At 40.4% G+C, this 22,309-nt stretch overlaps 1 long non-coding RNA gene across 2 annotated transcripts in view; it reads right to left on the reverse strand.

The window, feature by feature from the left end:
* The window catches only part of LOC103257669, a 144,213-nt gene that overhangs the window by 101,956 nt on the left and 19,948 nt on the right, over window positions 1-22,309 (reverse strand). The window lies entirely within an intron of this gene.

Raw genomic sequence — 22,309 nt, forward strand, 5'->3', positions numbered from 1 at the left:
AAGTAAGTTGATACTACTTTTTTTCAATCTAGCTGCAACATGCAAGTTTGATTGATTTTATGAGTCTTGAAGTGAAGTATTATGCTCTGTAGATACCATGTGGTGACTTTTAGAAGTTGGAAAATTAAAGCAAGGATATTACCACAGTACTAGGCCAGTGAATTTGTAAACCAGACACTTACTTTCCAATTTATAAAATTGTGGTACCAAATATGTATACAGTCGGTGCTCCATATGTGTGGGTTCCACACCTGTGGATTCAACTAACCATGGACTGAAAATATTTTTTTGACAAGTGGATAGTTGCATCTGTACTGAACATGTATAGACGTTTTTCCTGGTCATTATTCCCTAAGCAATATCACACACACACACACACACACACACACATACGCACACGCCCGCACGCGCGCGCACGCATGCACATCCATATTGCTGTAATTCACCTAAGAAACAGTTCTGGTATTAGACATGTCTACTGTATTGTCTCAAAGTTGTAGTGCTTTTTAAAATAAAAGTTTATTCTTTAATAAAAATGAAAGAATAAGATCTGTTGTGTGAAACATGAGTGAGTGCCCCCTAGGTCTCTTCCCTCTCTACAAAGACCACCAACAAAGAGAGATGAGTCACAGACAAGCTCAACACCCAGGATGCTACCTGCTTGTCAGGTAGTGATCACAGTTGTCAACAGAAGGTTCTGCGGATTCCAATGCAGCAGTATATGCGGGTTCAAACAAAGCTCTCAAAGTCAGCTTCCTCATCTAAGGCCATGTCAGGAATAATTCCACAGTGAAAAAAAATTGAAGTTTAAAAAATTAAAAGACACATGGACATAGGAAGGAAGTTCCTGATATTTTCTATTTTCTACGTTCACATGGAACACCAGGGAGACAGAAGAAATGGACAATAATTCCTTTGGAACATGAATTCAACTTTTTCCTACCTACTAACCATATTCATTCCAATTTTAGCAGTTCCGTGGGAGGAAAAATGAAACATGAATTTTTTCTATGCTTTCAACTCTGCATATTTCTTTACCTCAACCTGGAATGCCCTCCCCTTTCTGGGTCTTCCTAGGCCTGCCTATAAGCCACATTTTCTTTTTTGTGTAATGCTACGATGACCAGAGAGCAAGAATGTTCAGACTAACAGTAGCACGAGCAAAGCAACAAAGCTACCATTACTGACTGTCTAACTGAGAAGCCACACTCTTTCAGACACTGTCGACCCATTATCTCATTTAATCCTCAAAGATGTTATTGTTATTCTGCAGTATATTGACTCAAAGATGCTCAGTAACTCCCTGAAACACACAGCTAGCACGTGGTTAGCTGGGGTTCAAGACCAGTTCTTTCTGACTCAAGGGTTCTTTCTGCTTCTCCAGGTGAACCTACAATTTCTCAGCACCCCCAATCCTGTGTTCTTTATTCTTCTAAATGAATGCATTTAGCATTTGTGAATGTGCTTTGGCTCACACATGGAGTCTTTTTTTTCCGGATAGAACTAATGACACTTCCAGGACAATAGTATCATTACTAAGATGTGGAGACCATTTTAGACCATTTGAAGTCAAATGAAATATATGTACACTTTTAAAAGATGTAATGCAGATATCAAATTTCTGAAAATTGCTAATTAATTGAAGAAATAAAACAAATAATCCATTAGAAGATGTTTATGAGAATGTCTGGTGTTGGGACTTTATAACTGAAAATGACAGTAAATCTAGTTTCCACTTGGGCTTAAGTATGCTTGCCTATTGTAAGTCAGAAATAAATGGTCTGATGGACTTAAGTGGCTGCAAATGGCTCACTACACTTGAACAGGGAGGGAGACAATATCTGGGGCCCAGGGTACCACAACAAATCTACTTAAAGCACCCATGTGTTGGAATTGGAGAGTGATGTCAGGACACAGGAGGCCATAATGTTCCCCTCACTTGCAATGTGACTTGTGGAAGTAGGGAGGAGTGTGTAAAATCTTGAGGGCAGGGAGGGAACGGATGAATTGAAGGAACAGACTTTGTGTTAAAATTTTGCTGAGTTCTATTTCCCACTCCACTGTTATCACACAAGATAAATACAGATACTGATCTCTCTCTGTGTGTGTGTGTATGTGTGTGAGTACATATGTACATATTCATATTTCAAACTAAATTGCCATTGCTTTCACTCATTTTCAGTTGCTTTATTTGAATTATTTGAAAAAGTCAGAGAATTCTAAAGAACTTTACAAGAGTTTAGGTTTATCAAAACAGAGTACAAAATTTTAAAATGATTAATAAATTTCACTAGAATAAATTATTTAATGTCAGGACTATTATCTTTAAAACTTTTGTATTAAGGGTCACCAGCATCCTGGTGCAAAATTCTGAACTTACCACCTGTATATATGTTCAAAACTAGGAGATTTAAAGAAACATTAACTAGCATAGGTTAGTCCCCAGTCTTTTTTAAAATAAATTTATCTAAAAACACAAATTCTTTATTTATTCGAAGTTGGGAAAATGACAGAATTTCAAGAGCACAGAATGACTTTCTCGTTTGCAAAATGAGGACAGTGAACAAGATCATCATTAAGATTCCTTCTGATTTCTGGAATCCAACTTTAGTTCTCAGCAAGTTAGAGAACTTAGTATTTTAAATTCATGTAAGCATCCTAGATAATTAATATTTATCTTATATTGTCTTTTAAACAGACAATATTGTAGTTATTTCTACATGGATTAATCACTTTTTAAACAGAAGAGAAGCATTAACTTTTCCATGGAAATAATAACATCAGCGAAACTAAAACTTTTGTAAACCAGGATAACTCTACAACTCAATTTCAACTTTGGAATTTAACACACTGAAGATTTAAGGAGAGCAATTATCTAAACTCAAGGCTGACATTAGGGTACACACATCATACTAGGATACCTACTTGCCCCCTCATATGACTTCTCAAAACAAACATCAGATTCATCATTAGAGATACTATTTGGTCTCATTTTCTGACATTCAATAGCTCATTTCTAGAGAAATGAAAGATATATTTATGATAACCTAAAAACGGAGAGACTAACTGTATGCCTAATATTGAAAAATGAACTGTGTCATTTAATCCTCTCAACAAAGTAGGTACGTCATAACATCAGTTTTACAGATGACAAAAACCAAGCCCAGAAAAGCTAAATGACTGGCCTAAGATCACCTAGTTTGTCAGTAGTAGGGCTGGATCTTAATCCTGACCATCTAATTTCTCAGTATGTGCTATTAAATATCACCCTCAAATCTTAATAAAATTACAGTTAGCTTAAAAAATAGAATTATCATATACTTAGACAGAGAAAAATATTTTGAAGAATTGACAAAAGTGTTTCTCATTATCTGGGGTCACCTATATCCACGTGACCAATATGGCGGGCGCTGGCCTCATGTGCTATTGAGCACTGCAATCATGGCTACTTTAAGTTAAGATGTACTATAAAGGTGAAATACACACCAGATTTGATTACAGTGTGCAAAAATATAGCATATCTTATTAATCACTGTATATGGATTATCTGTTAACAGTAAACATTTCAGGTTTGATAACTATATTATTGAAATTAATTTCATTACATTTTCATTAATTACTTTTACTATTTGCTGGGAAGTGTAATATCACATGCAATTCTTCAGCTTGCATTGTATTACTCTTGCACAGAGTTGACCCAGAGTATCACTTCTCAGGTTACTTTTACAATGAGCTACATTTTGGATTTGTATCAGACTATAGCCACATACAAGTACTCAGATTGAACATATTCTTCCTCGAGAATAATATAATCCATTCAATTGAGTATCAGGACTGTCAGGTTTATAGTCTTAAAATCGATAGCTTCTTAACTCAAAGTTAGTTAATAATAAAAGTTATTTTCTCTAAGATAATTACCCTTTTAAAAATGTTCTACCCTTTGATATAAGCCACAGTCTTGCCTATTAATTAGCTTTTCTGCAGAGGCTGCAGCTCACGATGGCAGACGCAGGTCAAGACTCCTCATCACCCAAGGGAGCCGATGACAATACTTGTCAGGGCTGATGGAAGCCCCCACTGACAACAGAGAGAAACTGGAGACCACACAGGGTGATTGTCCCTTAACCCAGAGAAAATCCCCATAGGTCTGCCAGACTGACTTGGGTGTCCTATCTCACACTGGCAGATAGGTTGAGGCTGTTTTTTATATAAAAGCTTGTTTGCTTAGTACTTTTGTTTATTCATTCACATGTTTCAAGCTTTTACTATTTCCCCCATACTTTAATAACTATGATAGCAGTATAGTTGTTCATACTCGTGATTTAAAAAATAAGTTCACATTTCTTATTATCAATTTTGTTTTTATTTTTATTTGGGTTTCATATGGTGAGCTGATTTTTAGAAACATTATACGAAAAAGTACATAAAAAATATCTGCAACTGCGTGAGCATAGAGCAATAGCCTATGATAACAATAATGAAAACTCCTAACAACCAGCTAATCACTCTCTTAACCTGGGCAGCCATCTTTCCGTAAGACTGGAATAAAAAGAGCCTTTGTGCCATTGTTTGATGTTCTGCAACAATTGCAACTTTCTCTCATTAGTGCTAAGAGTGGGATAAAAACAGGCTAAATGAAATAGAACCAAAAATCCTCTCTAAATGGGGTGAGCACATGACTGATATTTCAAGGCATTTGATATCTGAGACGTTATGTGACTTTCTTAGTATCATCTGAGGAGGTTTTTTAAAAAGAGAGATTTAGATGTGGATCCAATTAATAGCCCACAGTCAGCGATCCCCAAACTCTAGCTCACCTGCGTCACGGCATAAACAGGGGTCCACATTAACCCCAGCACCAGCCAGTTCCCAGGAGGCAGGTTCCAGGAGGTGGTGGAAGGAGAGGAGTGTGTTGCAGAGAGGAAATATGCTCCCTGGGGAAGACTCCCCAAATTGAGGTTGGGATCCGCAGTGAGAGTCTGGGTAATTATGTTCTGACACCCGCCTTGGCAACTCACCATCACAACACTACCACATGAGCTTATGACGTCAGCCACGCAACCACAAATTATGTGGGCAAAAGGCAGTAGCGGAAATCAGAACTTCTAGATTTAAGTCCAAAACCTCAGACAACTTGCCTTACAACTTTGTCCTCTGTGTTTGAGGGTTTCCAAGGTCACATTCATCCACTGACAACAAATATCCATATACATGGCAAAGGAACAGGGGAATAGCCACACTGCAGAAGCCCCAGAGCCCTGGTTTCTACTTCTACCAAGGAGTTTGGCTTTCATCTGCTTCCATTTCTAAAAGGGGTTCTTAATTCATGGACATCTGAAAGCCACTGGACTACGTGATCTCAAAAACTAGGGTGCTGTGCGTTTTATTACCCATCATTTAATGGCAAGAACACATTATACTGATTCAGTGTGTATGATTTGAGGACTTCCACTTTAAGGAAACACAACACTGATGTAGGCATAAAGATAACAACAAGGAAAGGAAATGACCCAAGCTTAATTACCCTCCATACGTATGTATCAAGTGGAAGAACTACAAGCTAAATGACAGCATTCTGCAAGCTGTACACGCACCTCGATCCACACACACATGCCCATTCTCTGACGTGGAGGTAGGAAAACAGCATAGTTTAAAGATGTTCTTGGACACGGATGCTTATTAGAATCACCTGGGGAGCTTTTAAACCACACTGCCGCCCACCTTCGGGGCTCTGATTTAATTGGTCTGGGGTGAAGCCCAGGCATCAGTATTTTTTTAAAAGCTCCCCAGGTGATCCCAATGTGCAGCTGGGTCTGAGAAACACTGGCTCAAAAGAAATGCTCAAAAGTAGCAAAAGAATCCCTAGGTTTGAATTAATATTCTGCCACTTCCTAGCTCTATGGATTTCAAAACACAACCACTTCCTCCATTAGTGAAACAGGAAAAAGATAAAACAATGGCAACACCTGCCCACTCACCTTCTAGGGCTATTATAAAAATCAATTTAGATTATATAAGAAGAAGGCTTGGTAAAAAATACAACTCCATATAAATTATAATTTTACTTAAGGAAGAACTCAGAAAAGTGCTACTTAGAACCCTGAGATAAAACACAGAAGAAGCATAAGAAATGAAAAGGACCAAAAATCAGAAAAAAAGGGGGGTTTTAGCTACAAAGTCGTGGTACAGCTTTTCTGTTTTCTGACTATGAAACCAGTGATTTGAGCTTAAATCCCTTTATGATACAAGATGAAAGTGTCCTGGATGCAGCACAATAAGATATATAAGCCCATAATTTCGCATGCTGGAGCTGAAACTGAAGTCCCCCATGCATGCGATTTTAGATTTACCTGGCAGGTACTGCCTCCCTGCAGAGTTGGACGAGGGAGCTCTCTGGAATGAAAGGGAGGGCCTAGGTCCAGAGGAAGATGGCCAGTTTTTGGTCCTGAAGAAGGCATCAACGCACCCCAATGACAAAAAAAGGGGGACATGTTTGCTAATGATATGAATAAGGGGAAGCCACGTCATTCTGATGAGACGGTAAATTTTTGGTTATGTCTCAAAGCCCTGGTCTGTGTCTGAAAGAGGGTTTCTGCACTGCTGTAGGCTTGCCGGGGCTGCAGGTGGACAGCAGAATTCAGTGGCATAGGAAGCTGCTGAACTGTGTTCCTATCCCCCACCAGGGTGCTCAGCGGGCCCCCAGGTGTGAGCTCTTGCATTTGAAAAGCCTACACCCTCCTGTTTGGAAAGGACCTGAAATCACTGTTGCACTGTCTACTTGATTACATTTTAGCACTTCTATAAGCTGTTGATCCTTCTCTGGAGCAGCTTCCAAAACATATAATAGTGAGATTCTAAGAATGCAGAGGGAGTGCCCAGAGACACCTAAATGCACAGGGCAGGTGGGGTGGGCTCCACTGAGGGCCCCTTTGTGTGGAGGGAGTCAGGAGCCCAGGTGTGAGCCCAGGATCCCTGCTCTGGGGGCTGGCCTGGGCCTTGGCTGCTGTCCTCTGCTTCCCCCTGTTGGCGTGAGTGGGAAGAGAGGCCCTTGAGTTAAAACTGGACACAGGACCCCGTGTCCAGGGCAGGTGGAGGCCTGCCTTCTTCAGATGCAGGGAATTCCCGCAGAGTGACTGAGGCAGGGAATGGGACACAGGAGGGCTTGCGGCTCTGGGGACAGTGCCTCAGGAAAGGCTAAAGACTGAGCAACTCAGTCTCTCATAAGGCTGAACTAGGGTCCTCCAGGGTTTGAGACAGCAAAGCGATTCTATTCCCACACATCTGATGTGAAAACAAATCTGAAATTAGAGAACAATCCTCACAAGAATCACAAGAGGCTTGTGTTTGGCTATACAAGGAACTTTTGGGAAAATTCCCCAGTCAAATTTTCCTCGCTATTTTAAAAAAATGTTCTTGTATATGCAAAGACCACATACTGCCTCATCTTGGGAGGACACCGCAAGTCCAAGAGATGGCATGTCTACAGGGCGAAGGCAGAGCGCCCAGTCCTGTTGGGGTTCAGCACTGGGCCCTCCCCAGACAGGGGCATGTGCAAAGCTGGGCACAGGCCATCGGGCCCTTTGCAATCCCAGCCTCGGGAAGACACACTGAGCACTGTGCTCAAGTTACATGAACAGCAAAGTTCCTGTTTATAAATTTAAAAAATACAAAGTGGTTCTACATTCCAATATCACAAAAAAGCCTGCTTTCATTAAGTCAGACATATTGGATAAATGGTATCTGACAAACTATACTCCCTAACTTATTTTAACTCCAAGTCCATACACAAAGCAATCAGGAAAAAATTCAGGAGGAGAGCAGGATAGAAGGTGAGGAACAATATATGAAAATCAGGTGAGAGACAAGGAACAAGGGCACATTCTATTCCCCGAGACATCTTCTATGAAGAGCGTTTTCCTCTGTTGTGCATATTTCTGTCTCATTTGCAGATTTGTTCATAGAGATAAGCTCAAGTCACAGAGGCAGGATCAAGAAAGTCGAGGTGCTAGATTCATGGCCAGAACAGCCACTGGAGAGGCATCGGGAGCACGAGGATCTCAGCTTAACAGCTCTGAGAGAAGGCCTCTAAATCATCATGAGATTAGACCCCACAGGCCTTGCACGGCATTTCCGAGGGCAGCCGTGTCATTTTATCTGTAATCCAAAGGGCTGGGAGAGAGAATCGGGACAAGGATGGCACCTGTCAAGTGCTCCAAGGAAAAAGGAAAGTCGAAGACTTGGGAGCACTATCCTCAGCGATCAGGCCTTGCAGAAGTAAGATTTCATGCCCCCCCCACCCCGTACCAACTGCTTTGCTTGTTAGGACCTATCACAGTCAGTCTGGGAAGCAGAGATGCTGAGGGTAAAGGGAGCTGAATGTGAACACTGCTAAGTTAAGGGTGGAACGCGAGGTCCAGCAGCCAGGCTTTCTGTTGGCCTCAGTGAGATGGAGCTTGGAAAGACAAAGCCTCATAGGTGGGGGTGGGGTACGAGGGAGCCCAACGGGGAACAAATCACATCCACCGTGAATAATAACATTTCATAAAAAAGCATGTCCCTCGGGGGGCAAGGTCAAAGCCTCAGCCTTGTGGCTGTCCTGGCCCTCCGGAAGGCAGGTGGACATATCCGCCCCTCAGCCTGAAGACAGGAGGTAGACATCTGCCCACAGGTGCAGGACCGACCTCATTACCTCTCCACGGGTCCCCTGGAGTCAGACAGTTTTTAAAAATGCACAAACTAAAAGGAGAGAGGTGGGACGATATCCATGGATGGAACTCAGGCTTCTTTACATTTAGCTCTGAGCATCTCAACCTGCTCTTTTCTTGATGAACGCGAGAGCCCACTTCTCTGGGACAGCAGCTAAGCAAATGAGAAAGCAATCAGTGTCAAGCCAGGGAGTGGTCATGGTCCCACCACTTATAATTAGATATCCAGCTGACCAAAGTACTAAGATAAATACATAGGTTAAAAAAAGAAAGAGGGCCAAAAATCAGACTGAGTTTCATTAGATATCTTCCTTTGTCAGTGTAAAATATTAACTTAGCATGATAGGTCAGGCCATGAGGGGATGCAGGGAGTGAGAATGTGCCCAGAGAAACAAGCATGGTGGGTCACAGGTGATGGTGACAAACTGACAGGTTATTCTTTGGTTACTTGACTATGTTTAGGAAGTTATTTGTTATCAATGGGAATCCTGTAGTAATATGAACCCTTTGACATCTTCTAAATGTAAGTCAAGCATCAAACACAATACAAACCCAGTTGTCCTTGTTACATATTTTAGAATGGTTTCAATTTAGAAAGAATGGGGGAAGAGAGTTGGCAAGAACCATGATCATACAAATTCTGACTTGAGCTCAGCAAACCATCATCCAGAAGTCTAATTTGATGCCCATGCATTATACAGTTCATTTGAGGTCAAGCAACTCTAGCAAAGTTCAGCTTAAACCATTGAACAAATGATGAAGATTGTATTTCCATTAAATATCTAAATGGAAAAAGAAAAGAGAGACAGCCTTTGAAGTAGAAACTATCTTATTTTACAAATTAGACCAAAATGACTTAAATATGCCTCACTTTATTTATATCTGTCTTTTGGTTGAGGTTGCTGAGGGTTAAGCCACATGTAAATGTGGATAAATATAAATACATTTTTACCCAAGTATGAACTGACACTTATTTCATCATTTACTTGTAGAAGAAAGCAATTATGAAGTATTTGTTGAAAAGAGTAATATGTGTACAGTCCTCAGCTGGGAACTAGAGTCTAATCTAGTCTAGTCTAGACTATTCTCTGTCCTCAAGATGCTGACATTCCAGGTAGACAGCAATCAGTGTACCTGAATGGGACCAATTAAGTTTAGTTAAAAATGATGTGGTACTTCTTCTTAGGTGGTGATCTCCCCATCATTGTAGGTATTGAAGCAGAGATTGGACCAACAGATAAATAATGCCAAGGAAATGTTAGGGAGAATCCCTGAATTAGAAGAGATGTTGAATTAGGACAGATGTGAAATATATGGAATTAGGACAGATGTGAAATATATGAGAGATCTTTCTCTATCACAAAGTCTATGACATATTGCAAGTGCTGAGATCTTTGGAGTAGATATGAGCTCTGGAAAGAGAAAGCAGAGATGAAGGGGAGTCAGGAGCAGAGCTCTGAAGCCTGAGTGTGATTCCACTGAGAAGAGAAGAGAAAAGAAAGGAATTGGAGACATAGTGCATTGGAAGTCAAGAACCAGAGCAATACAACTTCAACACGAGATATCCTAAAACATATTCTCTGCTGTATATCATCCATTTGGCAAATTATGTGCTGCAAAACCACAAATGCCAGATAGCTTCTTGTGCCATTACAAGAGGTTTACTCTAAGCATCAGTGCATCAGTGCTTTGTATTATGGGGGATCAGCCATTAGGAATGTTGAGGGGGGGAGAGAGAGAACCGAGAGTGTGCGTGAGCACGTGCGCGCAGACACACGCATACACACGCGCGCGGAGAGAGAGAGAAAGGGAGAGGGAGAGAGAGCGAGAGAGAGGTAGAGAGAACAAGAGGGAGAGGGAGAGAGAAAGTGTAGCGAGAGAGGTAGAGAGAGAGGCAGGGAAAAAGAGAAAGGGAGAGAGAGGGAGAAAGGCAGAGAGAGAGAACGAAAGAGAAGCAGAGAGAGAAAGGGAGAGAAAGAGAGGAGAGAGAGAGACAGAGAGAGAGGTAGAGAGAGAAAGGCATAAAGACAGAGTGGTAGAAAGAGAAATGGGGGGAGAGAGAGAGAGAGAGAAGCATGGCAGAGAGACAGAAAGAGAGGTGCGCGCACGAGAGGAAGAGAGAGAGAGAGATTCAAATGACTGGCAACCCAAATGCATACAATCAAGCAATTCAAGAGCAGAGTTACATTTTAGAAACTCAGCAGGATAAATATAGAAAAATATAGAAAATGTTATTCTGCTTTTCAAGGAGGCCTATAACCAAGCCAGAATCATTCAGAAAGAAACCCTGGGTGATTAAGAAGCTTTGCTATAAAAGTTACCTGAAGTGCAGGTAAATGTCCTGTCACTGTTCCTGAAACAAAAACTATTTAAGAAGCAAGAGAAAAGAGCACCTTTTAAATGAAAAAGAAGAAGAAATTTATTCAAAAGAGGCCAATACTCGATTAAAGAGTGTTTGGCCCTGTTTAGTGTACTCTCCCTAATCCCGTTTAGATGGATTTTTCTTTCTAATTTTAAGAGAAAGAATATGATGCAGTGTGACAACTATTTCAATTTTTAGAGTTTTTTATTTAGTACATTTTAAAAATATAAACAAAGTTTGTGATTAATAGCCGGATGCTTTTTTTGTGTATGGATGGCTAATGATTTTTCTTTTTAAATCTTGGCATTTCAGCAGGTGAAACAGACATTTTCTTTTTTCTAGCAATACTGTCTCAATAATATCATTAACTCCAGGAGAAAAGGGAGAGGGAAGTGAGAGCAAGAAAGAAGTTTGTAGGATCTTGTCAATGTTAAACTGGGAATCAGCCCTTGGAGACAGAAGCGCACAGACAGACCGCAGGAATTGGAGCCGCCTCCTGCTTGCCTGGGGCACACCTCTGTGCCCCTCCTCCTGGAGGGAAAGCCCATGGCCTCCTGCATCTGGAGACACCAGCTCTCCACTGCATCAGGAGCAAGCACGGTCCCTTCTGAGTAGATATTTAAAGGATAGAGTGTCCTCATGCCTAACCCAGTGTATGCAGAGTTTGCAAACACACCCAGAAGCTCCTCAGGGCAATTGGCCCTGACACACAGAAAAACAAACGTGCTCTTTCTGTAGTCCCAGGACAGCCCAGCAGCAGCTGAGCCAATGCCCTCTCAGGGTTCTCAGCAGAAATCTTGGGGATCCGTTAGTGCCAGTTGGAAGCACCTGCAGTATCTATGCTGTAAGGGAGGGCCAGTAACGATGCAAGCATCAGGGGAGCCTCAGCATTAGCCATACAAAATGTGCACCCACCTGATCCATAGCATGTTAGTTCTGGGCTCCGCTCTGCGAGTCTGCTTCCCAGGGCACCTCTGTGGAGTTGTGATGACTGAGGCCCTGGGAATGACTTCTCACCTGAGTCATTTCTTCTTGCTCAGCTCAAGTCAGGAGCATCATGAAATTGCATTTGAACCTCCCTTAGAGTAGGGTGACAAAACTGGGTACCTTGCTGGGAAGTGGATGGGGTCCCTGGACAACAGGTGCAAACTCCAAGGCCCAAGGAGGGGACCACTGTGCATAGTGCTTGGAAACCAGGCAGAATCCTCCTGTCCGTGATCAGCAAACTCACTTCCCACCAAATGTGTGCTTTTCTGCAGATGGGTACAACGTTCACATTGGTTTCCTCTCAGAGACGGGTTTTTAACTTCCTGACGTTCAAACACTTCACCGCTCTCCTCTCCCCTCGGTGGTGCCAGCAGCTGTGTGCACTACTCAGGATAACTCCAGAAGGTTCCAGGGATTGCTCAAGGAAAAACACATGTATCCTTTCCCACAGCATGAGACATTGCCCTCCTCCTCCCTGTTGCCATATGAACACTCTCCCAGGGAGGGAAGAAGGCCAGGAAAATAAATGTCCTCAGAAGCCATCCAAGGAAAGGAAAAAAAAGGGGGCCCTAAACTTTGTTGAAGCAAAACTTCTTCACTGTCTCCCCCTCCCCACCAAACACAGACATTATGCATTTCTGAGCACTTCATTCGTTTTCACATTCACTTCAGTTTCTGTGTCCACACCATCAAAAAGTTATGAAGAAAGAACTCAAGAAGAAAGCTGGCTTGGTGGTTTGGGTTAATTCTAGAGTGAAACTAAGGGAAGCAAAATTTGTAAAATACCCTTAACATGTTTAGCCACTCAAGTATCCTAACAATTAAACCCATGAGCTGTGAGGATCAGTGTGATTGCTCATTAAGTTCAGCTTTTAATTTGGGGGTAAAATAAGTATAGGAGCACTTGATTTGCAAATCAATTGGCACAAACACATTTCCCAGTAACTATCTGTCATATGCCTACAGATGACCAAATACAGTGAGAGATGCTGGGAGTATGTGGGTATTATGTTTCAAGAGAGTATCTCTTTCTGCAGAGATAAGATAGATGTATAAAAAAATTAAGCAATGAAAATCTGTTAGAGAAATTGTCAAGGAGGAAGTGTGTTTCAATTTAAAGGATGCCTCCACAACAATAATTTACTAGTTGCCATGCAGAACTAGACCATAATAATAAAACACGTTATAAACGTTCATTTAAAAGTAAAGGCTTTTTTGAAAAAAACATAAATGGTAAATGTGATAAATAATGTTTTGTGTTTTAAAAGTAAATGTTAGATGTTACTATGGACATCAAATACCTTAATTCTGGGAGGGGTAAAATAAGGTCATCTGTGTTTAGGCAAACGTGAGCATGTACGACCCACCCCCCATCAACAGCAGCAATCTGAAGTCTTAACATGAAGATTCACAAGCCACAGCACTATCTTGCGGGTGGCAGCATCTGCCACCAAAGTTAACGAGTGTTGCATACATCCCATGTGCTGCCTAGGAACAGTCCTCTCTGTCCACGGCAACTCTGTGTGGATTAAAATGCTTAGTGCACAAAAGCAAAAGCATTGGGTCCTTCTCTGAGGACTTGGGACCGAGAGTCTTAATGAGGCAGTGTACCCATCCATGTGTGGAGACCATGGCTCTCCTGGTAACAGTCATAGACTCTACAAAGCGCCTCTGTCCAAGCGATCTGCCTGCAGGAAGCCAGTGTCAGAGATAAGAAGAGAGCTCAGGGGAAGCCCGTGGGCTGACCAGCAAGGACTCCAGTTTGAGCTGGTTGGGAAGGAAGCTGTGTTTGTGAGTTGGAAGGCTGAGGGTGCACCAATCAGTTCTAGACCTCTTGTGCTCCCTGCGTGGGCAGGAGGGGGCGGTGTGCTGAGATCTGCATTTGGAAAGGGAGGTCTGCCCTTTCAATCCAGATGCAAAGCCACAGAAAAGCTGCCACGCCCACTGCCTTTCTCAGTGCTTATTATGTCACAGCACACTACTGATTTTCTTTCTTTCTAACAAAATCATAATTATCAATGAAATTGGAAACTTCAAATACCTGAACTGTTAATCATCTGTTTTTCTTTGGCTCTGCTTTGTGGTGACTGATCTATCCCTTGAACAGTGATAGTGATAGGTGCTAACACACAAAGACTGAATATCATGTCATTCAAAATAATTTTTTTTTTTTTGAGTTGGAGTCTCACTCTGTCGCCCAGACTGGAGTGCAGTGGCCGCTCCCGGCCACCGCAGCCTCAACCTGCTGGGTTCCAGCGATCCTTCCGCCTCAGCCTTCCAAGTAGCTGGAACTACAGGTGCGCGCAACTTGGTCTCGCCAAGTTGCCCAGGCGGGTCTCGAACTCTCAGACTCAGGCAATCCACTCACCTCAGCCTCCCAAAGTGCGGGATTAAAGGCTGAGCCACTGAGCCCGGTTCAAAATAATTTTTTCAAGCATTAAATCCTATCACAAAGTTTTCCCATAACATTACAATCTTTTGCTTGTCACATTCCCAAATCATACTTTGGCACTAGATCACTTTCCATCAGCTTGTTGATGTATTATAGTGTCCTTTTAATTAACTTTAAAGCAAAGGAAAAAATCAATACCGTTTGGTATGTCAATGACTTTGGAGTTATTCCCAAGCTGTTTAACCCGGCCTCAAGTCAGTTGGGCTGTTATGAAACACTAGAATGTGACAGTAAGATTTTATATTAGGAAAAAAACATAAAGCAAGATTAAATAAACTCATAAGTTCAAAATTATTTTATGGAAATGTTTCTTCTCTGTGCATAATAAGGACTTACAAGTTACTGGAAGTAAAACTGATGTGATCAATCTAAGGATATTTAAATAAATATGTTTATGAAAACACACATAGTTGTTTGAATGTCTTTGAGCACAGAAATTTAACTTCTGATTGTCTCTGGAGTTCCTTTTACTTCCTATAGAAAATATGGTAAGGCCATGTAATATAAATAATTCTAATCTCTTTTAAAAAATGACTGAAGCAAAGTGGCAGAGTGCTTTTAGTAGTTCAACCTTCAGACTTGTATAATCAGTTTTAGGTAATAAAAATTGCTCACAAACATCCTGCCAAAGCCCAACAAGATATGAACATTAAAAGATCATTCCTCTTTACATTTTATAGTGAGGGATATACATTTCTTGAGTAATTTACGTAGTCACGTTCTCTCATTTTGAGTAGTACACCATAAATGAAGCACATTTTTCCAAATGATTATGTGGTATTTTTTCAATAAGGTGATGCTTTACAAGGACTTTATCCATGGTGCATTCTGAAGTGTCTAAACTCTGGTGCTGTGGGAGGGAAGGGGTGTTGAGTGTTCTCAAATATGTGCTATTATTCTTAAAAGATTCATAGAGTTGGTATCCACACGTTTGCTTTGACTCACACTCTCACAAAGCAGCCTGGACTATACTGCAGAGCTTAGTGGTCATCAGAGGAAGGACCAAAAGGCAATGTGTCATCTGCTACTCCACCTGAAAACCAGGTCTTGCCCTAATGTACAATCTCCTCTTACCTGGAGAAGCAACGTGTCACAGCAGCAAGGCTTGACTGTGTCCCTCATTCTCTTTTCTGATCCACAATGGAGCAACATGGAAACTTACATTTATGTTGATTCAACCAGTGTTTTGTAAAAGTTTTTCAGTCCTTCGTCTTTGTGCCACTTTTCCACTTTTCTTTTCTGTCCTCATGCAGCTCTGTGTTTGTTTCATCCTTACTTGCCTTCTCCCTTTTCTTTGTTTCTTAGTGTTTCCCTGCCTCTGTCTCTGTCGTTTTCCTTTCCTCTGTGTCCTATTTTCTCTCTCTATAAGGAAACTTTATTTGAAGTGGGGATGTTGACAATTCCTTTTGATCACCTATACACCCCATTTCACATGGAGGTGGACGCATCCATATTTTATCACTTTATTAAAAAGCATTCAAGTCACATTGTTGAGCCTTAGCATGTGCCAGCCACTGCTCTCAGGACTTGGTTATAGAGGACAGTAAAACAAAAATTAAAGGGTTCGTAAATATAGCTATTCTAAAAATTTTCTGTAATTGAAAATATAAATATACAAACATCATAGCGATCTACTGTGTCCAAATATTAAACTTATGTGAGTTTGATCAAACAAAAAAATGAAATATATATTATGGGTCAGGTGTTAATTTAGATTCTGTGGATATGACTATAGCGAAAGCATCATTCAACCTGCTGTAAAGGTGTCTGGCTCACAAACACCGTCTCTCCACTCCAAAATTGATATCTAGGATGGGCTAATATTACCATTATCAAACATCTGTAGAGTGCATTAAAATAAGTATACTTCACAGACACTACAGAAAATGCACACATAGGAAGAAAAATAAGCTTATATACCATTACTTCTCAAATATAAAACATGGAAGAATATTGAAACAGAAACTGATTCTGCAAATAGGTGCTCAGTCTTGAGACTAAAATTTTAGTAGATAAACAGGTGAATAATTAGCTAACTTATTAGCCAGTAAATGTTGTCTAAGTATTCAAAAATTTTTGAACCAATTGATTTTAAAATGTACAAAAATAATCTGGGTTTGCTCTCCTTCATGTGAGTTTGTTCATCTTTTACAAGGTAAGCTTTGAAAATGTGGGGCCACTTTTCCTTTGAAATGGTGAGGAGGAGGGGTTGCTATACTTCTATTTTTGCCAGATTTCAAGAAAAACCTGACTGAGATGTCAAATTGCAATGACTATGCCTGCCACTAACTATGCTGATATATGCACATTCCTGTGGCTGATGTCTGCTTACAATGAACAATGAGTTCTTTCCATCCCTAGAAAGACAGACGGCTTTGTGTGCTCAAATGGCTGGGACTGAACAAAAAGTGGAAACCTGATCAAATACTTGTAATTCTTAAAAAATTTAAATAGGTTCTTTTGTTTCATCTAAAATTTTACTAAAATCAAAATTATTAACCAATATTCAGTAATGATTTGATGTGTGAACAAAGTCCTTGAAGGGACTAGACGAATGCTCTAAAGAATAGTATTTCTGCTTTAATGAAGAAACAAAAGCACCTTTGACTTTTAGAAGTGGTCATTAGTGCCCCTCAATCATAATCAGTATATGTCTTCATTTTTATTCATTCAATAAATTATTCACTTGCATTTGCTTGTCACTTACTATTAGCCAAACAGTAGGCCATCAGGCTCTATCCTTCATTCTAGGTTAAAAATGATAAAACAACAACAACAAACTAGCCATCATCAACACATATAATAACCTCTTTTACATTTCACAAACTTCACCTTGTTTCATCCTTAAAATTTCCTGGATAAACATCACGATTTACATTATGCTCCGTTTCACAGGTGGAGATACAATGTCAGATATCAGTTCACTTGCTGGAAAAGTGGAGAAACTAAAGCTAAAATGGTCATAGCCGACTGCTCGCTCAGCACTTGTGGCTGAGCCTGTAATTCGCTGTCCTTTCCCTGGGCAGCTTTACTTCAACCTGAGGCCACATCTCCTCCTTCCTGTACACCCCCTAAATACTCAGCATCTTTATCATTACAGACTATCCTTGCCAAATGATGCTTGCTTACCCAAACGTGAAATGCTGTAAAGACTTCAAAATCAAATGTTACTGTTTCTTAAGGAATATCATCACTCTCTTATCAGGCTTGGGTTTGGTTGAGGGGTCCAATTGCCTGAACCGTATGTCACCAGGGCCCTGATTTATTTCAGCAGGAGGAATGCACTTGAGGGAGCATAGACCATGTTCAGAAGGTCCTCAATAGGCCCCACTGGAGAACACACACATGTTATAGAAGTCTGTGTTAAGTGTAATTCATTTACCAATAGAAGCCACGAGAAGACATTAAAAAACAAAACAAACAAACTTGACGATTGAACAAAAAGGAAAGAAAACAGCTTGTATGAAAATGAACACAGTTCATGGCTGTTAATAAAATAAACCATTGCCAATGAAAGTTGCCTGACTTCTCAGAGAACAATGTATGAAACAAGATATTCCCCTCAAGAAAGAATCTTCCCTGAATACTGTTGTCTACAGAGGAAAATATCACAAAATAATCCATGTCAGAGTGTCCTAACTCATCCACAGTTGTCCCAGCTGTGGGCAATTATCAAGAATCATAGGTTTTCTACTTCTCATCAGAAGTGTCTCTTGAGAAATGTTTTATTCCAGAATAAATATTTGAATTGGGATTATGCGGAAGCAAGAAAAAGACACCAAAAGGTAAATCAAGATGCTACAGTCATCCAGAATTTAACAAAATATTAGCAATATGTACTATTCAAATTCCAAATCAGTCTAAACATCATACAAATACCTACTGAGCACTTTTTGTGAGAAATGCACCAGAATAATCCATATGGTCGAATTTAGTACACTTAAGTCATAATACACATCTTCTATACAGGCTAGTGGTGGGCAGCAAATTACTACAATCATTCACGAGTAGCCTAAAAAGTTAGGTGACTAGGTAAGTGAATTCCGTAGACAAGACTACCTTTTTTGGAAGTCTTTTTTGGAATAAAAGGAGGCAGATTGCTACGGATGGGTGGGGTTTAACAGCAGAACAGTAACAATAGCTGGGCTTTGAAGAGAGCATGAAGACTTAAGTCTGTCTCCACAGTCCACATCACGTGTCTTATCTGTGCTAATGAACCTCCTCATCCTCTTCACTTTATTTAATATTAAGCACTAGGTGACGATTCTTTTCTTTCCAAATCTTTTACTCTTTTTGAGCTCACTTCTAGTGATGACATTTCAAGGGGATACCACCTAACTCCAGTCAGGATGGTCACCATCAATAACTCAAAAAACAATAGATGCTAGAGAGGATGCAGAGAAAACGGAATGCTTCTACACTGCTGGTGGGAGTGTAAATTAGTATTACCTCTGTGGAAAACAGTGTGGTGATTTCTAAAAGATCTAAAAATTAACCCTTCATACAACCCAGCAATTCCCCTTGTGGGAATATACTTAGAGGAACTCAAATCATTCTACGAAAAAGATACCTGCATATGCATATTTATTAAAGTACTATTCACAATAGCAGAAACATGGAACCCACGGTGCTGCCCATCGAAAGTGGACTGGATTTAAAAAAATATGGTACATATACACAATGGAATATTATTCAGCCATAAAGAAGGATAAAAGTATGGACTTCACAGGAACTTGGATAGTCTATCATACTCAGTGACCTATCACAGAAACAAAGAACTGAGTACCATATGTTCTCACTCATAAGTGGACCCTGAACATTTATCCTAATACTGTAAGAAAGGGATTGGCAGTAGCAGGACACTGCCCGGGGATACCTGAACCTAAACCAGGCGAAGTGAGGACCAATGGAAAGCCCAAACTTCACCTGTACTTTGATTATTTATGTACCTAATCCTGAATTGTACTCCATATTTTTAAAATAACATAATAGTAATAATTGAAAAGAAAAAACAAGAAACAGGTTACTTCTCTGTATCTGCAACGCTGGTAATCTAAGAGGCTTGGAAAATTGTATTCTGTGGCTTAAACGCAGTCATAGACAACACGCAAATGAATGACCATGACAGTTCTAATAAAGCTTTACAAAACAGTCGGGGGCTAGATTTAGCATACAGGTCATAATTTGCCAACCCTGGAATAGAGAGTCTATCACACCTAAACTATCTTAATCGATATCCCCCAGTGCAGTTAATGAAATTGCAGGCATGGCGTTAGGAAGAGATCATCACTCCCTAAGAATGAACTGTCCTGTATGACAGTCACCAGGCACATGTGGCTATTGAGCTGTGACATGTGGCTGATCTGAATGGAGAAGTGCTTCAAGTGTAGAATACACACTTGGATTTGAAAAAGCTGTCTACAATACAAGTGTGAACTCATTAGTAATTATTCTATACTGGTGACATATTGAAATGATATATTTGCTGGGTTAAATAAAACATGTTACTAAGTTTTAAGAAAAGTTTACTTCTGTGACATTTGGAATTTGGGCTTGCTTTGGAGATAAGGTCAAATTGATGGTGAACTTTGCATATCTGTGTCCAAATCTCTGCATGATCGACATGACTCATCACAATTTAGACCAAGTTCAGACATTAAACAGAAGGGACACTACAAATTCCAGTTCAAATTTCCAGGCAGATTACGCCAAGAATATTTCACAGTGCACACTTTATTATACTGGACCAAGCTGGTTTTACTCATTCCTACCAGTTAATAACTAAAACATATCCCCTGAACTGACTTTTGGTTTAAAATGCCTAGAAATGAAGTATAATATCTAAATATCTATTTTTTCCTGAATAAATTTTATCCAGCATAGTCATAATTGCTAAAGTAGGCTTTTAGTTGAAAAATTATTATAAAACAGGAAACATTCTTCATTACCATAAAAGCAGGCATTTCACTGAGATGGTTCTGCTTCTAAGATCACTGTTCCAGAAAGAGGTAGCAGAGAAGACATATGGCCGCCTGCTTCCAGACAATGGCTTCTTTGGTGCCAGTGTTCATTTATCCCTCTTAACTTCGATGATCCCTTCATTTGGAATCAGAATAGTGACATTTTGAGCCTGGAGCAAGAGCCAGTCGAAGGCCTCTTACTCTGCCATGAGCCTGAGTGTGAAGTCTGGAATTCTAGGCCCTGACTCTCCCTTTCCTTATCCCAGTTTTTGCTCTAGTGGGGAGAAAAATTGAAGAAAAGAGATTTCTTTTTCGGTATTTCAACTTAACTTCCGCTCCCATCATTAACATCGATTGCTGTGAATAAGCTGCAGGAGTTTGAGCTTTCAAGGGTCCTTCTCAGTTGCTTGAGCTCAAGAGGCAGATAGATACATAACTATTTATTTTTTAAGTGGTATCAAATGGTCCGAATGAGATAGAACACACTTACCACATAAGTAGATAAAGTAAAATACAATGAGTAGAAAGCTAAGGTTTCCAAATAGGAGTCTGGACATCTGACTCTTGAAATCTTTATTCACTCAGTTCAGAGGCAACATTGTTGTCACAGTGAGTCTCCAGAGACACAGAGAAGCCGTTGGTTGCATACGCTCGTGTCCTAAGCACCCTGGAAACTGCTTTACATGCAATGACAACATGCCTGTCTCCAAATATAGAGGAACATGGTATAACACAGAAAAAATGGAACTGGTCACTGCTGTTTAGAGAAGTCACTTCACACTGAATCAGGACACCTGAAAAAACAGGACTGCAAGGCCCCAACAAAAGGTGGGGCACTGGTCACTAAACAACACGGAAGAGAGCTCCAGTCTCTCTTCACACAAACAAGGTTTACTGAACACCAACTACACACAGCATTTGTGATAGGAATACATACCCATAGAGAACAGTGTCTCACAACCTCATGGGGGGGTGTTACATTATTACTTAAATAGCCATAAATGCAAGGTAGACCACAAAAAATAGGGACCACAAAAATACAAATAGGGACCACAAAAATATACCTTGTGAAACTTCAGGGGAAGAGGGCAAGATTTCATCTGCAAAAGTAAGGAGGGCTCTGTAGAGAAGTGGCATTTGAACCAGTCTCCGAAGGGTGAGTAGGATGTCTTTGCATAGACACCAAGGAAAGCACTGCAGAAGGAATAGTGTGGATCATCCAGCCAATGATTAGGGTTTGGTACAGGCCTTGTTGCACTGTCTGAAATAGATTATGATAAGGCAGGGCTGAAAAGCAGCCTTTAAAATGAGTAGGGAAATACCTCAAAGAGTAGGGTAAGGTGTTTGGGTATGTTTCTGTATGAAGTAAGAAGACTCTGATGTTGTTTGAACAGAAAAATGCCAAAACTGTACTTTGGAATACTTAATCTGAAAATAGAATGTAGGATGCATATAAATGTGTGGGGGTGGGGGTAGGGTGGCATTTATGGCTACTATTAACAGTCCGGAGGAAGGATAATGACAGTCTACTCTAACATAACTGTAAAAGAAATGGAAGGGATGAAACATTTGGAATGGCTATTTTAGAGATAGAATTGGCAAGAAGTAGCCACTGATTGGCTGCCAGATTAATTATCCTAAAGAATAGCTTTGGCCTTTTCATTCAACTATACAAAAATCTTCAGCTATTTCCCATTATCTAAAGAACAGAGTCATAATCTCACCCATGGAGACAGTTGCAAGTATGACACTCATGACCCTATGACCTGCCCTACCTATACTTTGGCAAACTGTGCTCTTCTCCACTACATCTCTACAGATGCATTGCTGTCTCATCAAAAAT

The sequence above is a fragment of the Carlito syrichta genome, unplaced genomic scaffold (assembly GCF_000164805.1).
Source record: "Carlito syrichta isolate Samal-C Ts95f unplaced genomic scaffold, Tarsius_syrichta-2.0.1 Scaffold301831, whole genome shotgun sequence".
NCBI lineage: Eukaryota > Metazoa > Chordata > Mammalia > Primates > Tarsiidae > Carlito > Carlito syrichta.